Here is a 17,497-nt window from a genome sequence, read left to right as displayed (position 1 = left end):
GCTTTTCGACCACTTTCGATAAAAGTTGCGTAGTGTTTCAAATCGAGTGGACTGATGGAGTTGCCAGAATGGAAGGTTAATTTTCTAGTGTTGGATGATGGAGTTGGGTTTTTCTTTTGTTCTTTAGTTTAAGATTGAGTTGTGAAGAATGTTAGAGTAATGGCAAGAAAACAAAGTTTGTGATGTGCAAGCAGTATTAAGTCAAGTGTCCAGATATTGTCTTCTGTGGTTTTTTTTCCTCTTTGCTCTGGAAGCAGCTTCAGATCTTGAAAGGCAGTCCAGTCTACATAATCACTGCTAATCCAAGAATTCAATACACAGAAAATTATTATTTATGCCATGAAATTGCTCCAAAGGTTAAAATGTCTTATGTGCCAGCACAGTAAGTTTCCCTTGAGGTTCTGTCAGGACTGAATTTAAATGGCTTTGAGTCCAGCTAATTCTAGGCCAATTAGCTTCAACCACACTGAACCTGGAAAATTGCCTCTTTCAGGAATTGGCCAGATTCCTGCCTAGAAAACCCCACTCGTATTCTGCTCCAGGGGCTGGGTATAAATCTTTAGTGTTCTCATTAATCTTTTAAGCTGGGGAACATAAACATCTGGAAGCTTGCACTTTCAGAGTTCTGTAACAACGTCTCCAACTGGTTATTTTGCTTCTTTTGTCTATAATAATGCCCCATTTCATTCCCCATGTATTATTCATATATACCTTAAATTTAATCACCAACCCACTAAAGTTAAAATCACACTACACCTGAAATATAAACTCCATCACACTGGAGTTGAGAACACATTATGCCTTATCCGTAATTACTGTCATGCTGAGGTAAGGTTCCCACCTTTTTTTGTGATACCGCCAAGGCTTTTCTGGTTATGAGTGCCTTCTCGTACCTACGTAACAAATGCAACCGCTTGCAGTTCGTTTTCTCTTGGGTCCTTTCCTCTCTACACAGGGAAATTTTTCACATTTCATGCTCAGCCTTCTCGTTAGCTGTTTTCTGCCACGTGTGAAGGTAGTGTTATCAGCTTAGGGATGTGCTGCCCTTGACTGCCAAAATCACTCTGGGTGTGTCCTTCGTGTTCCCCAGCAAAGCTCCGCTGGGGGCTCCTTGTTTTACGCAGGGAACGTCCCCAGCCACGAGCCCAGACAACGTCGTCCTCTGCGTGAGCCGGCGCTCCGCGCCCTGTGCCTATCCCGCCTGGCAGTCCCCGTCTTCGTTTGCTCCCCAGGCAATGTTGTGATTTCAGTAGTGAACGAAGATGCTACTGTAGGCTTGGCGGAGTATTTCTACAGGCAGCTGTGTGGTATCGTTGGGACAGGGGTTATAAGAGTGCTCCTGCGCGAGGGGACGGCGTGCGGGCTGGACTGGCAGCGCGCCTGTGCCTGCGCGGCGGAGGGCACCTGAACGTCCCTGCCACCAGCTGCTCCGTGGAAACAACGCTGGTCTTGTAGGCTGGGCTGTTGGTTTAATTACTGGATTTTACCTGGAAGTCTGTGGACTAACTGGCCGCTTACCTACTCAGTCACAGATTTCCACAGATATTTGCTGTTGGCTACCTGTCTCTTCTGTAAGTTTTCTGAGCGTCGTAATTTCTTTTTCATTCTTGGTTCTCTATTCTGTTCAAGCCACCATGTGCCACCCGGCTATAGAGTTCTGATGTGCTTCCTTGTAATACTTTCAAAGCAATGAAATTTGTATGGATAATGATTTCAGGACTACAATTCTATGGGTTTTTTTCAACTTCTCTGTCAAATAAAACCTGAGTTTTGAGCGGGGGGAAGGACTCAAAACTTCAGGCAAGAAATAAAAAGTAGTGAAAGTCTGTACTTTGAACATTCTTTAATTTAATTTTTTTAAATGGAAACCAAAGCCAAGTTAAATGCCAAAAAAATTAAAATTGGCTTGTGTCTGTGTTACACGTGAAAATGTTGATGCTTTGTTCTGTTTCTCTGTATTTTCTCATGCTTTATATGAAGGTAATATGTACATTTGGTGGTTTATCCAGAAAGCTGAACTTTTTTCTGACCTTTGCAATACCTGGGGTCAACAGTGCGTAAATGGAGTGAGAAAATTTTATTTGAATTTGTTGTCTGGCTATAATTAAAACCACTAATGTTGCTCTAATGCTGCCTTTGTTACCGGAATCACAGCAGTGAGCGCTACATCTCACCTTATGTTATCTTCAAGAAGCCTTTCATACTTATGTATTTAATTATCTAGCTTTCTTTTAATGTATTTGTTAAGCAATCTTAAGTATATTATTGCAATACCATATCTGCAATAGTATCTCCACATAAACAAATGTGCTTTTTAACTACAGCATTGAGAACTCCCTCTGGTAGGATTCCCAAACTGCTCTGCAGGTTGCTGGCTACAGCAGACTACCAAAACAAATCTCTTACCATGATCAAGGTCAGAGCCAGGTCAGTCATTCACAGAATATTACATCTCTTCTTGGAAGCAGGAAGCGTTCGATATTTGATTTCCCTATGCACCATTCTTTGATGGATTTTCCTTTTCTTTCCTGCAGAGGGAAGAAACTGTTATGTTAAAACCGTTACATGTATTTACATATAATGACTGATATATATTTAATACTGATAGTGTCCTGGAAAATCATTAAGGAAATGCATCTTCTGGCTCTGTGAAAGTATGTAGTATGCTATTCTGCTGGAGTCTAAGGTAATCCTTTGTAGAAAAGTGTGTTCACATGAGGACACTGGTCGTAATCACTTATATTCAGATCAGTTATTTCAGTAAATGTTTAATCCCTAGGACTTCTGCAATGATTTATGAATAATCTAGCAGAGGAACACTGCTACAGCTTTAGGTGGCCAAGTTACCTAGATAATTGTGCTGGGCTAATTTGCCAGGGTAAGACCAAGGTTTTCATTTTCTGTGTAGGTATATACAACTGTGGAAAGCCAGCTGACTAATGCTGTGGCTGGAAACTGAGCAATGTGTATGCATACACCAAAATTCTTTGGTTTGAGGGTTTTGGTAGGAAAAATACCAAAAAGATTACTAAGCCTCTGGGAGGACTGCTATTTCTCATTGCATGGTCTTCAGACCTTTTAAATTTGGAGTTGATGAAATGTTTATTTTGCATAGCTTTGTGAGGTAGGATTTTTATTGTGGTGTGTTTTCTTTTTTCTTGAGTTCTACTTGTTTCACTTTTTCCTGCCCTGGCTCTTAAATGCGAGGGCTACCAATGTCTTCCAATATAAGGGAAAAAGTGAAGGTCTGGATAGGTTGTGTTATATATTGTATCTTTAGTAAGAAAGTGATCTCTTGTCAATATGCTGTGAGTGCTGTTGTGCCAGAATGGAGGAAAAACTTTTGTTTTGGGAGGTCAGAAATGAATAAAAACCCAGTTAATTGAAATCAAATTGCTATCTGTGACCAGATCAGGGAAGCTTTGTGTTACAGAAAGTCCAAGGTGATGTGATTGATGGGAGAGCGTTTTACTGACCTTAGCAGCAATGATTACACAATTCCCTGGTAGACCACACTCATCCTGCAGCACGAGAGCCCTCCCTCATGCTATCATAGTCCTTCATGAAGGTTCTCAACACACAACTACTGTCTCCAAAGGAGATTAGATCAAGGTGCGTTAAGCTAGAGGAAGACTCTGGAGAGACCAAAGTACATGTAATTCAATGAATTCTATTCTAGTTTAATTTGACCAAGTGCAGAAATGCTTAAAATTGCTAGTTGACCTGGATGTTGCTTATGCAAACCTGGTGCTCTAGGTGCTGCTTGAATATGTAGAAAGATGGGATTTGGGGTATTCACAAGCTATGCTCAGCAGCACATTATTCTTAAAGCTGTATAACAAAGCATGGAATATATTAATTTTTAAAACAGTTATTGAAAATCTTATGTGCAACTGATTAAGCTGTACCCCTAAACTAGACAAAAAGCATCTTTTTTTTCACTGTAAAGCTAAGGAAACCTGGGCAATGTTATCTGGATTGCAAGCACTCCAGAGTAGTAAAAAGGTTGCAAGTATGAATAACAATCTGAGTTTATCCTGGTGAGTAGAAAGAAAAACAAAATGAAGTTTTTGTGATCATACACCCTTATACCTTACATGTACAGAATTGAACAGTGTCTATCTACAAGTAAGCCCTGTAACTAAGGTAATACCATGTGTACAAAAGGAAGAAAAACATATTTTTTTCTTGTTTTTCCTAACCCAGAAGTTTAAAATGAAATGAAATAACCCTGAGCCAATATATCACAAACAACACAAGTTTAAAAATAGTGCAATGATATGCTCATTCTTTGCCTTCAATTTGTAAAGCTTGAGACTTGTTCTCAAGATTCTGCTTCTTTAGCATTTGCAGAGATCGACTCACTTAAACCCACAACCCAAACACACATATAGAAGCTTATGGAAATGCATATTTGACTCATCAAAGTTTCTTCTTCTGTACTGATAGGTTGCTTGTGATGAAAAATGGTGCATGGGGTATAGCAGTGCCTGGATGGGTAGAATGTAGTTTGGAAAATACAAGTTCTCTTACTTGCTAAGCTACCATTGCCAGTGGCGTGAGGGAACACATACAGGTATTGTTGGGGTGTGAGGGACATGGAAAAAGTGTCTGGGTCCTTCTTTGCCTTCTCTGGCCCTGATATATAGATATATTCAATCTCATCCGCATAAATTACTCTACAAGTGGTTGTATGTACATGTTCACAAGAACACTCTAAATGCAACAGCCTCCTAATTAATAAGATCGCTTGACTATTCTTGGTTTTTAAGCCCAATTCAAAGCAAAGCTGGGCCTGGTTAGTGTAGTCTTCAGGTTACACATGCCCAAGAGAAACTGTAGCACACTTGTGCTTCAGACCTATGGTTCCCTGTTCCCACTGACTGTATTGGGAATGAATTAGATGATGACTGAGCTGGTGTAAATTGTGTCATATTTGATGTATTAGAGAGGAGCCAGGTACTTCACTGTTGCTTGGTCTTTCTAATCTGTCTGTGCTGAAAACCTGGGTAGTGTGAATAGAAATGCCAAAGATTCTTCTACTAGCTTGATGAAGTGTCTAATACAATGATAAATCATACTTATTTTGCCATTTGTATCTTGTTATTCATGAGAGACGAACACTAAAATATGAAGTAAATCCTAATACAGAGCTCCTGTGATGGATGGTTGGCTTTCTCTTATTGTTGCTTGTAGTCCTTTAACTGCTTGTCATTAAAGATTAAGATGGTAGAAGGAGGACATTGCCTTGGAAGTTCTTAGGGCTCGTTACTTTCCTGTTTATTCTCTTAGAGTCCAGTGTCCTGGGCAAGACATTAAAAAAATCTTTGTTCTTTTTTGGAAAAGACGCTAAAAACATAATCTTCATTAATTTCTTTGCAATCAGTTTTACAGTTTAACTGACCAAGAAGCTGAAGTTGAGTTCAGGGATGACAGTCACTTTCCACAGTTATTTTTAGATAGAGAGCCTAATATTCAAGGCAGACACTTCTGCAAGTCTTTCATGAGCATGGTGACTGTCATTCACAAAGCTATGGATGTGATTTCCATCACTTGCATTAAATAAAAACCTGGAAAGCTAAAGACTTTCTTCTAGCGGGGAAACCTGTAGGTGCTGGATTAGTGCAACAAATACAGTGGTCCTTCATCCAAACCGCCTCCCTCGCTGAAAAAGAAACATAGATGCAGATAATGTACCTTTTTGGCTTCTTCTCTCCAATTACGCTAGCAAGCTTCATGCTGAGAAAGGATTAGGACTGATGGACAATCAAAGACAATGCTTTCTTCTTGGTAAAAAGGTGTGAAAAGATACGGGCACTAGAGCTGGAGTTATTAGGCATACCTGCAGGAGGCCATATGACTGAGGCCATGAGAGACTGAAGTATAGAAAACGCTTAGTCACTATTCTAAGCTCTTCAATGACATCTTTAACACCTTTTGATTCGAAAGGAAAAGCCACAATGCAAATATTCCCCTGGCAGGTTCCGCTCAGTGTTCGCAGCTCAGCGGGGCAGCAGGACACCTGGCTGAGTAAAATTCCCAGTGGGAGACCTGCACTCGCCCCGCCAGCGGGGCATGGGCACCTGCACAGCTGAAAATTAGAGAGACGGGAAGGTCCTATGGAATAAGCCCTCTACCAATTTCATTCTGTATTCCGTAGCAGGAGAGGAGCAAATTAAAAGGTAGAATCAAAAGAAACGTTCTGTAAGTCCCTCTAATACTCTTTATTAACTGTATTATTGCTTCTTTGGAGCACTTCAAAGAATAGCCGAAGCAAGATGGTCAGGGAAGGACAAAATTTCTTGTTCAATTGCATTACCAAGCAATTATGAATTTCTAAAATTAAATTTATACACGCTTTGGCTCTCTTGGTCTTTTATTCAGTCTTTCCTGAAGATATTTTACTTTAATTTCAATGAGAAAGATTTAAAGTTTGGATCAGCTGGCTGTTTATTATGCCTTTTAAATTTATTCCTAACTTTGTGTGTGCAGTTCTTTTGGAACACCACAATTATATCTTGCCTGCTCTCTGACTATATGGGCCATTGATACTAGCCTGTGAAACCCAGTGGTCTCCAATTGAACTAATCATAAAATACTATGTAAACATCTCCCTGCATCAAGGATATATATTAAGTTACATTCCACACAGACAATGTGAAATAAAAATATTGTAACTTAGAAATGGGTATCTAATACAAACGTTATTAATGTACCTCCCAAAGACTGCTCAGAGGCAAAGGTGACTGCAGGGGTGGAGGTAGATGGTTACAGGCTGCCTTCTCTCACATCTGTGTAAATAGTGGAGTGGTGGCCCCTCGAAGTTACAAGGGCTGCAGTTTCAAATATTAAACTACAAAAAAGTCTGTCTGTGACTGTACTAAAGAAATTGCCTCTACTATCTTTTCTTTCTTCATTTTGGCTGCTGGTATTAAGAAAAATACCAGAAGACCACCAAGGAAGAAAGGGGCAGGAAAAGGACATAGCCATAATAAATGCCAAGATTTAATTGACAGAGTAGCAGCTCACACTGTCTGTTCTCTTTGTGGAGGTGATGTCCTTTGCATGTTGATAACATTAATCTTCTAAAGAACCACAGTGAAATGACTCAACCCCCCAATTATTCTAAAAATAAAGTTTCTTCTTTAAAAAAAATTCTTTTCCCCAAAAGCCAAATAGCCTGAATATAAAACAGCGAAGCAAAATGTTTAGAATAAGTTTTAATATCAAGGACAGACAGTTAACTATTAAAAATTGCCTTAAAAAATGATCGTTGCTGTAGAGGCACTAGTAGTCTAGAGGCTAGATAGCTAGATAGGTGGTATAAAATGGGAGACTAGGACGCTGAAGACCTGGGTTTCATTCTTTCTTCCGATTTTCCTGTTAGACTTCCCTAAAAGATTATTTTCATGTAATTCACCGATGTCTGATTCCCCCCAGCCTCCAACTTCAGCTTCGGTTTGTAAACAGGTGTCAAGGTGCCCAGGTAAGAATGCAAATATGAGCGTGTGTTACAACTTATAAATTGTATTGTGTTAAAGATGTATGGAAGGAAAATGCAGCTGAACGTAGATGTGGCCTGCCGTGTATATAGGAAGATAAGATAATAGGCTGGAAATCACCAGTTCTAAATTTCAAGATTTCCAGTCTCTCTTCAGTAGATAGAAATATTGTCACAGGCGAGGTTTTATGACTAGTCCAAATACACAAATATCAGTAATAACAAAATTAGAGAAAATGCAAAGTTTTGCACTGCAAGCGGTCACATGAGCTTAATACCAATGACAATGTCTGATTATAATTCACCCAGGGGAAAACTGTCTTTTACACCAGAATTGTTTTCTTATACATACTCTACACAAATTTATTAACATTAGATTGGATCAGAACTCTTTTGCTGCACGCTGGAAGTATTGTGGCATTATTTTAGAAGTTCCCTTAAATGAGAAGGCTCCATGGTACATGGGGAGTTTCTTTACAAAATTGTGGGGTCTGGTAATGATTTTTCTCTGGACCGTTAATCATCACTGGGACTTGTTCACTGCAGGTGATTTACATCTGTTAACACCACTTTGAATATTTACCTCTCCCCTTTCTTGTGTTTTTACATTTTTCTTAAAATCATATATTTCAGGGCAATCCAGAATTAACTTCTAGACTAGACTGAAGCTTACATCTTCCAATTTCTGTTGGGAGTGGGAGGGGAGGCACACAGGGACAGGAGACGAAGTAAGGTACAGAATTGCTAATATTTCAGTGGTAAGGTAATTTACCTGGTTAGTGCAGAAGTTGAGTTGGTTTTTATCAATGGGAGGTAGAAGGCAAAAAATCAGAAAGTTCACAACCGTGCAGATGTAACTGTTCTACGCACAGCATGTGGTTCTTCTGTATAGAACTCCTATAAGTTGTATTGGTGATGGTCTTCCCTATGACAGTGTCAATGGCATAGTTTATGTAAAAAAACCAACCACAAACCCCTAAAAACCCGAATAACTTAAGTTTTGTGACTCTTGCTTTTGTGTTTTGGCGAATGAGGACCGGTGAGGTTAACTGACTATTTCATTTTAAGAACCTACTTTTTTTTCCTGAAAGAAACCAAATACTTCTCAATTAAAAAAAAAAAACTCCAACCACATCTTCTTTCTGTAATGTGGTGTCTCAGAGGAGGCCCATGTGGTACAGTGCAGCCTAGAGAAAGACGTACATGAACCAACTTTAGGCAGATGCGCAGGATAACCTAAGTGCATCTCCTGTGCAGAAATACCGTCTCCAGGTCCTGAAACAGATAATTCAACACTGCACCATGTACAACTGCCCTCTTACTCCCTCAGGGGAAAAAAACACCCTACATCTCAATAATGCCTCATTATAGTATTTGAAACAGTTGAGTGCAGAAAGGTACAAAATTACATATGCAACTGCAAGAATGTCAATACATGTCATACATGTGTATGCATTTGAAGATTTTGATTGCCAAGCTGGCAGAAGGTTGGTCAGAATAGTATAACTGAATTTTAGTTTAAGTCCACACCTGCATTGTATATAGACTTAATGTCAGAGGTGACTCTCATTGCTTAGCATTAGCATCACAGTTCTTTTCCTTCTAGAAAAGCATTTCCAGACCAGCTAGTTTGCTAGCTCTGATTTCAGTGAAGCAGCTCCTGACTAGCCATGGTGATATTCAGATGAATGTTTTTAGGCAAAATGGTATCCGGCTCGGTTGTAACCATTCAAGGAGGGCAGAGAGTAAGATGTGAAATGAAATCCCCTTGTATTTGGGAAGAAGTTAGTCTAACAGCTGTGTTTTTGCATAAAAAAGTAGGTGACTTTTTGCAGGATACTTCTCTTGGAAAGATAATTGCTGTGCTACGCTGGGCTCAGCAGTCTGCTGACATGGTCCAGGACATGGGACAAGAGGCAGGAGCACCCTTTGCTTTGGCTCCGGGTGTGTGTGGAGGACCATAAGGGTGAGCTCTGGGTGCTTCAACACACAAGTATGGGCAAGCCCAGACAGCAAAGTTGGGTGGGTGCCTAAAAAACCTGTGTCAGGTGTTGTTAAGGGGCTGTGGTGTTGAGCACCACTGTAGAGCAGGCTATTGACCTAACTGCTCCCTTGAGCTGCACTGTGTGGGCACCTGGCAGTAGTTTGTCTTGCCCTCTCGGAGGAGGAGGACTGGGGCGAGCAGCACAGAAGTGGGATGCCTCTTCCCAATGACTTTCAGACACGTAAGAGGATTTCTTCTTCCTCGCGCAGGGAATAGCTGCAGAAAACTGGTGCCGGATGAACCGCCCGCTTTCAGCTGAAGTTAGAGCAATGTTTTAACGGCGGTGTGCTGCTTTATTGACAAGAACATAAGTATATTTTTTTATTGTATCAGCATTTACAATTTCCCAACTTTTTAATTGGAAGCTAATGATGTATGGCTCTTCTAGTAACTAAATGAATATTTGAACTGCTGCAAGTTGCTTTAATAATTGTTCAGCTAATCATTTAAATTATCGAAGATCTTTACTTGTGCAAAGTCATATAAATGGTAAAAATTAAAAATGAATCAACTTGATTTACGTAACTAAAAGCTGCCATCTAATGGATATTTTTCAATAAGAAGACAGCAGTAATTATGCCGAAAAAATATTCGTTCCTGTAGTTTGAACGATTATAGCAATTTCCACCGGGGGATTTCGCAGTCAGGTTCCAGTTCTGGGCAACAGTGATTAATATAATGGTTATTAATGAGAATTCATTTTTGTACATCTAGGGGTGTTTGGGTGTCAGTGTTCTAAAAGCAATGCGGTTAGCATATTAATTATAAAAGATAGCATTGGACTGGTGACTAAGTAACTATATTGATTTTTTTTTTCCTCGTTTTCTGTGATGTGAAAGGTCAATTAGACTTATAGAAACAATGGAGCCTTTCACAGCAGGAACTATCGTTTCTCTGTGCTGACATCTTTTTAACCATGTACAAAGTTCATTAAATGTGCAAAGGTAGTAATGTTAAAAGGAAGAAAGTGATTGGGTCAGAGGTCACAAACCGCGGCAGGCTGACAGGCTCTTGTGGATTACGCCACGGGAGCTAAGTAATAGTGAGAATTGCCTTTCAGGTTGCCCACTGGGGCCGAGGGGAATGAAGTCATAAGCAGCTAATACTATTGGGTTAATTAAAAGGAATATTGACAGCAGCTTTGTTTGTCTTGTGCTGAATGGGATGCTGTTAACCAAGTATTTTATTGGGTTACATAAGGTTAGCGAATTTTTGTCTCGAATAACAGATTGCCAAATTTTAACATCCACAGTGGTCCAGTAAACAGGTATTGAACCAAACGTGTCTAACACTTGTACAGTCTTCTATTTCACTGTCTCCCTTCCTATGACATGTTGTCAGATGCGAGCCATTCAAGTCACTTTTCCTTTCCATGGAAGTCTGCTCTCCCAGGTGTTAATGTGCACAGGGAGGTGACAAGCAGCTAAAGCTCTCCTCTTCCTGAGATATCATGGCTTCCTAAATGTATCGGGAGTGTCCGCTGTCATTCCGTTCATTCGCTCAAGCATTTATAAAGCTTTTAGCTCTTCTAGCTACAGCCTCATTTAAAACTGTAAGACTCAAAGCATACAAGGTAAAACAAAAATCCCAGCGCTAAGGACAAAAGGTATTGTAATTTAGGACCTAATTTGATTGGTATTATTCTAATGTTTGTAAAACAGCTGAGTAAAGCATTCATGATCATCCTGCTGCAATTAATAACTTTAACAGCGCTTATGTGAAGATTTCAAAATTGATTGCCGTTGCTGCATAAAAATGACAGGTTTTCATACTATACGTTCAAGAAAATAACTATACATTTTCATAAGTTTTCAAAGTGTTTTTCTTCACTGGAATGCTGAAAACTAATTATATGCTAGATGTGACTAATTTGCTTGTAGTCTTCATCTCAAAACATCAGGGTTTTAACTTTTCTGTACTTAAAGGAAAGAACTTGATGTGAAGTCTCCATGTAGCAATATGTGTCTGATTGCTTCGAATTTTGTGTGATAGTTCTTTGATTTCAAAATGAGCTCAGAGCTGGCAGTGCAGTGATGTACAGGTAGACTTCAAAGCTGACTTTCTTCTTCCATTTTCCATTCTGACACTACTGTCCCTTTGGTTTGTTTTGCAGAAGCCTACAGTAATACATACTTCATTATCTGACAATGTTAGCAAAAAAATGGAAGCGGAAATATAATTACTCTCCTCCTTTCATATTTGATAAACAGTGAAGATGAAATCAAGCCTTGCATGTACAAAAGAGGAGCATTATCAGCTGTATTTATACAAGAAAAGTGTAAAAACATGTAGTTTTTTGATATATACTGATTGTTATGAAATAGTAATTTCTACCTTTTTAAAAACTCTTCCTACTGCAAATCAGGACTAGTGCTGGGACCGGTAGGAGACTCAAAAGGAATTGTACATCCAAGGATTATTATAGGATCCCGTTTATGTTTTAAGGGTTGGATGACTTAAATTGAGAAAAGGACATATTTGACATCTGACAGAAGCTAGGCTTCTGATAAACGAAATGATCTTGCCTGTCTGTGCTGCTTCAAGTCACTAGGTATACAGCTGTAGACAGCTCTGTTTTGGTAGTTACACAGTTGTGAGGGTGTGCACTCTGCACATAGAGCTCAGGTCATCAATGACAGTTACCTCATTTCTTGCAGTGACTCTTCTCTAATGCCTTTTTGTGGCAATGTAGGAATTAAATCAAACCCTTCACTTTGGGCTGTAGTCATTGTCTTGTAAAACTCTATCCACTCAAAACATCCAGGAATGCCCCATAATAACAGTTTTGTACTGTATGTTATGTCAGGAAGTTAAACCGCTCATCTTGAAGGAAGTGTCCAAGCTCTCCAGAGTTGTGAAAGCTGATTGCACAACAGCCATGTGCGATGCAGAAATTTTGCTATCCGGCCTTGCATACAGATACTTTTGGAAGAGTCTTACCCAACAAAAGCCATATGGTACAGTAGATAGGTCAGGGCTCTCATGTCCCAGCTTAGTATCCCAAATGCAAATTCATCTGCTCTTTTCTAAGGACTGGCTGTGATGTTGGTTGAGGTAGGGTCCAACAAGCAATAAAAACTGCTTCTGTAAAAGCTGAATAGTAATTGCTCAGTGGAAAGCTCAGCAGACATAAAGAAGGTGAGATGGAAAAGCAGCTTCTGTTCCAATATACTGTGTCTCTGAGGTAAAGCAATATATGCATGTTCAGTGGATAAGCCCTGCACTCTAGAGAGAACTTGACACTTGTATTCACATCTTTCACAGTTCTCATCTGCAAGTGATAACTTTTGACACCACTGCCTGTGTGTGAAGGGTACTGATGGCCAGAATAATATACTTGCTGTCCTCGTACTGTAAGGCTGGCACCTGAAACATGTATAACCCTTCTAATGAAATACCTCCATGGGTTTGCACTACAAGCTTACGTGTTCTAAACTGAAGGCAAGTAAGTGGGTCATATCTAGTACCTAAGCATGAGCCCTCATCATTAGCGTGCCTGTTATCCAGTGTTGTGTAGCATATCTGCAGGGGTGCAATCTTGCCTCCGGGTGTCCCTGATGTTTGTGGTTACTGATTAGTTGTTGCCACTGGCTCTTCCTGATAAATTCCACATGTGGAGGTGAAGGCCTGCAGTAGCCTGATGTCATGATGCATTGGCAGTGTGTAACCAGCAGCTTCAGCAGGAACACTAATTTGAACGTTTTCCATAGCCGTTTTTTAAAGTTATATGTCTGACTTGTTGACTGAGATTTATGTACTAGAGCAGCATTGCCCAAAGTCCACCTGCAGCATGGGCTATACTTCAAGCTGTTACTGCTTAAAAAGTGTACTTTTGTCTCTACAGTGGTTTCACACCTGAATATCAAGTTGGCTGAAAGAGCAATGGGGTGCAAAGGATTATAGAATTAATCAGATTAATTCATGTGCCTTTGTAGTGATCACAAATAAAGTATATTCTCATAGTGGCAGGTTTTATTCTAAAGTAATCAAAAGGTTTTGCCCTAATGCATGCTAATTCATTAAAAAAAATACTGTGGACCTGTGAACTCAATTGAGAAGAGACCACTGCACGCTAGCACCACGCGTGTTCCCAATGGGTGGGTGTAAGCCAGCTCCAAACCACGAGCTCTAACTGCCTGACAGATGTCCCCGTGTGCCAGTGCACCTCTATGGCTTCCAGACCAGCACTGGCTCCCACATCACCCTCCTGAGCTACGGATGTCTCCATGGTGGCTCTTCAGACAAGTGCTGGAATCTTGTGCACTGGAGTCTAAGTGCCTGATGTCTGTCAGGGAGACAGCTTTGACGTCTCATGGCGGCCTGTTTTTCAAACAGTCTGTAGATTTACAGCTTTCAGCAAATATATCGATCCTGTGAGGGGACGTGGAGCTCTGCTGCATTGTCCACTCTTCCCTGTCATATTTCTGAAGCTCCTTGTGAACAGAATCTTTTACTACTTTTATTCCCTGCAGACTTTTTGATCATGTAAGCTGAAGTTATCACTTAATTTTTCTGGAGATTCTCTGTTCCAGAGCTCAAAGATTTTATTTTTCCTATTTTAAAGAGTATTTTTGCAGAAGGTGCCGCCTCTTAAGCAGAAAGCTCTGTTACTAAGATTACAACTCATCTGTGGTGCAAAAGTTAGGCAAAACAACCTATTTCAGACATGATTGCTTCTCCATGCACCTTTCTGTTGTCCTTCAGGCTAATGTCACAGTTTCTCCACCTACAGAAACTGTCTTATTTAAATGTTATATGAGAAATGAAGAAATTATGCAAATCCCCCCCTCCTTTCCCATTGTCATGAGCTTGAGGAGAAATGAACTAATTTATCTGGGAGGGATATGACATCCCAGCAGATGTGTGTGGCTGGCTGTTACTTTTTCATTGAAAGATAGTGGTGTGAAGAAGAAAAGGGAAAACTTAGTAAATATTCTTTCTTTACAGTTCTGTTTTAGGGACACAGAATGAGTGCAGAACAATGTTTCGTCCATAGACTTTTAGTGAAACTATGGAAACTGGCAGGATTAACGCATGCGGCTGAAGCTGTTCATGTGCACGACGGTCCCAGGCCTCTCCGCTTTCTTCATAAAGCTGTTTGGTGCTAACTCTTCATTTGCTTTTCAGTAACACCTAACGGGTTGTACTGCTCTTGAACCAGATCCTCAGATTTGTCTTGGTTTCTAAACTGTTTAACAGAACATGAGCCAAAGTGTGTTGGTTTTTGGAAAAGCAAACTCAGGTTATCATCACACTTCAGGAAAAAAGCCATTGTGGTGTTCATGTATGTTATAACTGTACTCTTCTCTATTTAATTTAAAAAATAATTGTGAACCATCTGCTGTGGTGAAACAAAGTCCTATTCTCTGTAAGCTGAGAGAAAATGACCTGCCCGGTATTTGTTTTCAGGTTCACTCTACTAGTTTATACCACTGTTTGTGAAAATAGAGTGGTAAAAGTTGCAAACTCCAAAAGTAAAAAAGTGTACCCAGTGGTAACCAAAGAGTGACAGAAGCATAGGTCGTCTTGCTCACTTTTGTTTTCTGGTATTATTTGTCATAGAGGTTTTTAGATTCTGACCTTCTAAAATGCCATGTTTAAAAACTAGAAAAGCTAAAACTTACATTTCTGTTTTTCTTTAAATCTGAAAATTAAAACACTTTGAATTACTTCCAGATACTTAGACCTTCATACCAATACAAACTACTAGGCCATTCTCCTTGACTTAGTATCCTGACTCTGATCAAGGCTGGTATTTAAAAGAAATGGCTGAGTTATGGAGTAAACTGTCCATAGGGACAGTTTTTCTCCAATGCTCATTATTTAGAGTTGGCTTATATTCCACAGCATGATGTTAAGCAACTAAGATACATCATCAACGGTGGGAACATCCCAGTTCTGAAAAGCAAATTATTTAGGCATGTTTTTAGAAACTTATTATAAATCAATGTACATTTCTTAAATGGAAAAACCGTGACATTCTGGAATAAGTTTCTTTCCAATGTATATAGTATGGCAGCCTAACAATTCTGTAGGAAACAAACTTACTCTTATTAAAGTCAGGCTTCATCTAATAGCTTCCACATACTTTAGGGTGGAAAAAAGTTATATACAAATGTCCTCAGTCTTTTGGAAAGGCTGTGACCTGCATGATATTTAAAAGTCCACAGGAGTATATAGGAATGAACACAGCAGTTGTTCCCTCATAGTATGTTATTACAAAGAGAACTGGGGGTCAAATTGCATGAATGATAAATGGAAGGTGCTTGAAATGAGTTGGTTCTTTTTTGAACATTATACATTGACCTTGGCAGTTTTGACAATTGCATCCATCATTTCTAAGAATCCATTCCAGAACACCCGTCTGTTCTCTAATGTGGCCAAGTAAACAGGATTTGTGAATATACGAATCAAAGATTGATCTCCTGTGCCTATACACTGATTAACAGTTGGTTCCTTGGTGCAACTTTTTCATTCTATGAATTATGCGAAGATCATAATTCACCATGGCACACCTGTAGAAAAGCATGTTGGAATGCTTTAATCTTCACTCACAAGGTCTCAGTAGGATCAATAGTTGGCTTCTGAGTTTGATAAGCAAAATGGAATAAAACCATTAAAAAGCACGTTGTACACAGCAAAAATGATGTTTCGCTGCCTTGGCGTTCCCCCTAGCAACAGAACTTGCTGAAGACAAAGATGGGACAAACTAGGGTGGAAAAATTTAGCTGCCCTTGAACATCAACATTACCAGGCACGGAAAAAAAAAATAAAAATAAGCATTTCTGCTTGGAATTTACCGTTTATCCATCTCAGACTGACGCTGTAAACAGGCCTTGTAATCCCAAGACAGGTAACAAAGCATGCTTATAACAGCAATGTTTAACGGGGAAGTATTCTTGAGTAATACCTTTTTCTTGATCAGAACAATTCTATTCATTTGAAAGGTGCTGAGCTGAATCAAAGTTGGCATGCAACTTAGTCCTACAGTAATACATACAGAATCATCTGTGCACGCTTGCTGTGTGCCTTCCAGTGTACTGCTACGTAGTCTTAACAAAAAACATTGAAAGCAATGCAAGCCTTCACTGCAGAGGTAGAAGTTGAGATGACTGAAAACTTGTTCAGAGTAAATGGATGCAAATCGAGTCTGAAGTCCCAGAGTGATGACACCCCAAGATCTGTCCCCTTGAAAGGGATTCAAGTAGGGACCATCCAAAGATAATTCTGTAACAAACCTGAGTTCATGGAATAAATGTAAGGGCATCAGTTATGGAGGTAACCCTAAAGCAGAGCTTTATCTCATTTTCTTTTGGTTCTCCTTAGTCTCACTTTTGCTATGTCTTCTGAGGAGAGCTGTAAGAGGTAAGTAGCTGGCTGGTGTGAAAGGGTGCAAGCTTTGTTGAGATGGGCTTAGCGTGAGACGTGGACACAAGAAAATATAATAATCCATCACTTTAGTGATGATAAAAAGATTTAATATCATCTGTACTTTTTGACAGATAACTGTGTAATATTTGATTATTTTTTTGTACAAAATTACTTAGAATTGGAATATATTAGTAAAATGAAAGAGAATCTTGACTCTGCAAAACTTATTCATTCTTAATTTTACCTACTATTCTTTCACACTGATTTTGTTAGGACTGCTTACACTTATGTAAAGCATATTAGTGAGGCTGTGAAGGAACCAGGCTTAAAATGCCTACTAAAAATGGTCTGATTGGGGATACAAACTGTAGAAAGTAAGCATGTGAAGCACTATGTCAATAAAGCACCTTTTGCCCACTGGCAACTTGTGTTGATCCAGGTTACCTGCAGATGTTTATTACATTTGAAAATCGAAAACTTTCCTTTTTTTAAGCAAAGCAATTTTTTTCAGCCAACGTAATTTTTATTTGAGATGGGAGGTGCATTTAAATATAGGTGTTTAGCACAAACAGGAAGTTCAT

Source organism: Phaethon aethereus (genome assembly GCF_964289735.1).
Source record: "Phaethon aethereus genome assembly, chromosome: 9".
Lineage (NCBI taxonomy): Eukaryota > Metazoa > Chordata > Aves > Phaethontiformes > Phaethontidae > Phaethon > Phaethon aethereus.
This window is presented reverse-complemented; position numbering follows the sequence as displayed.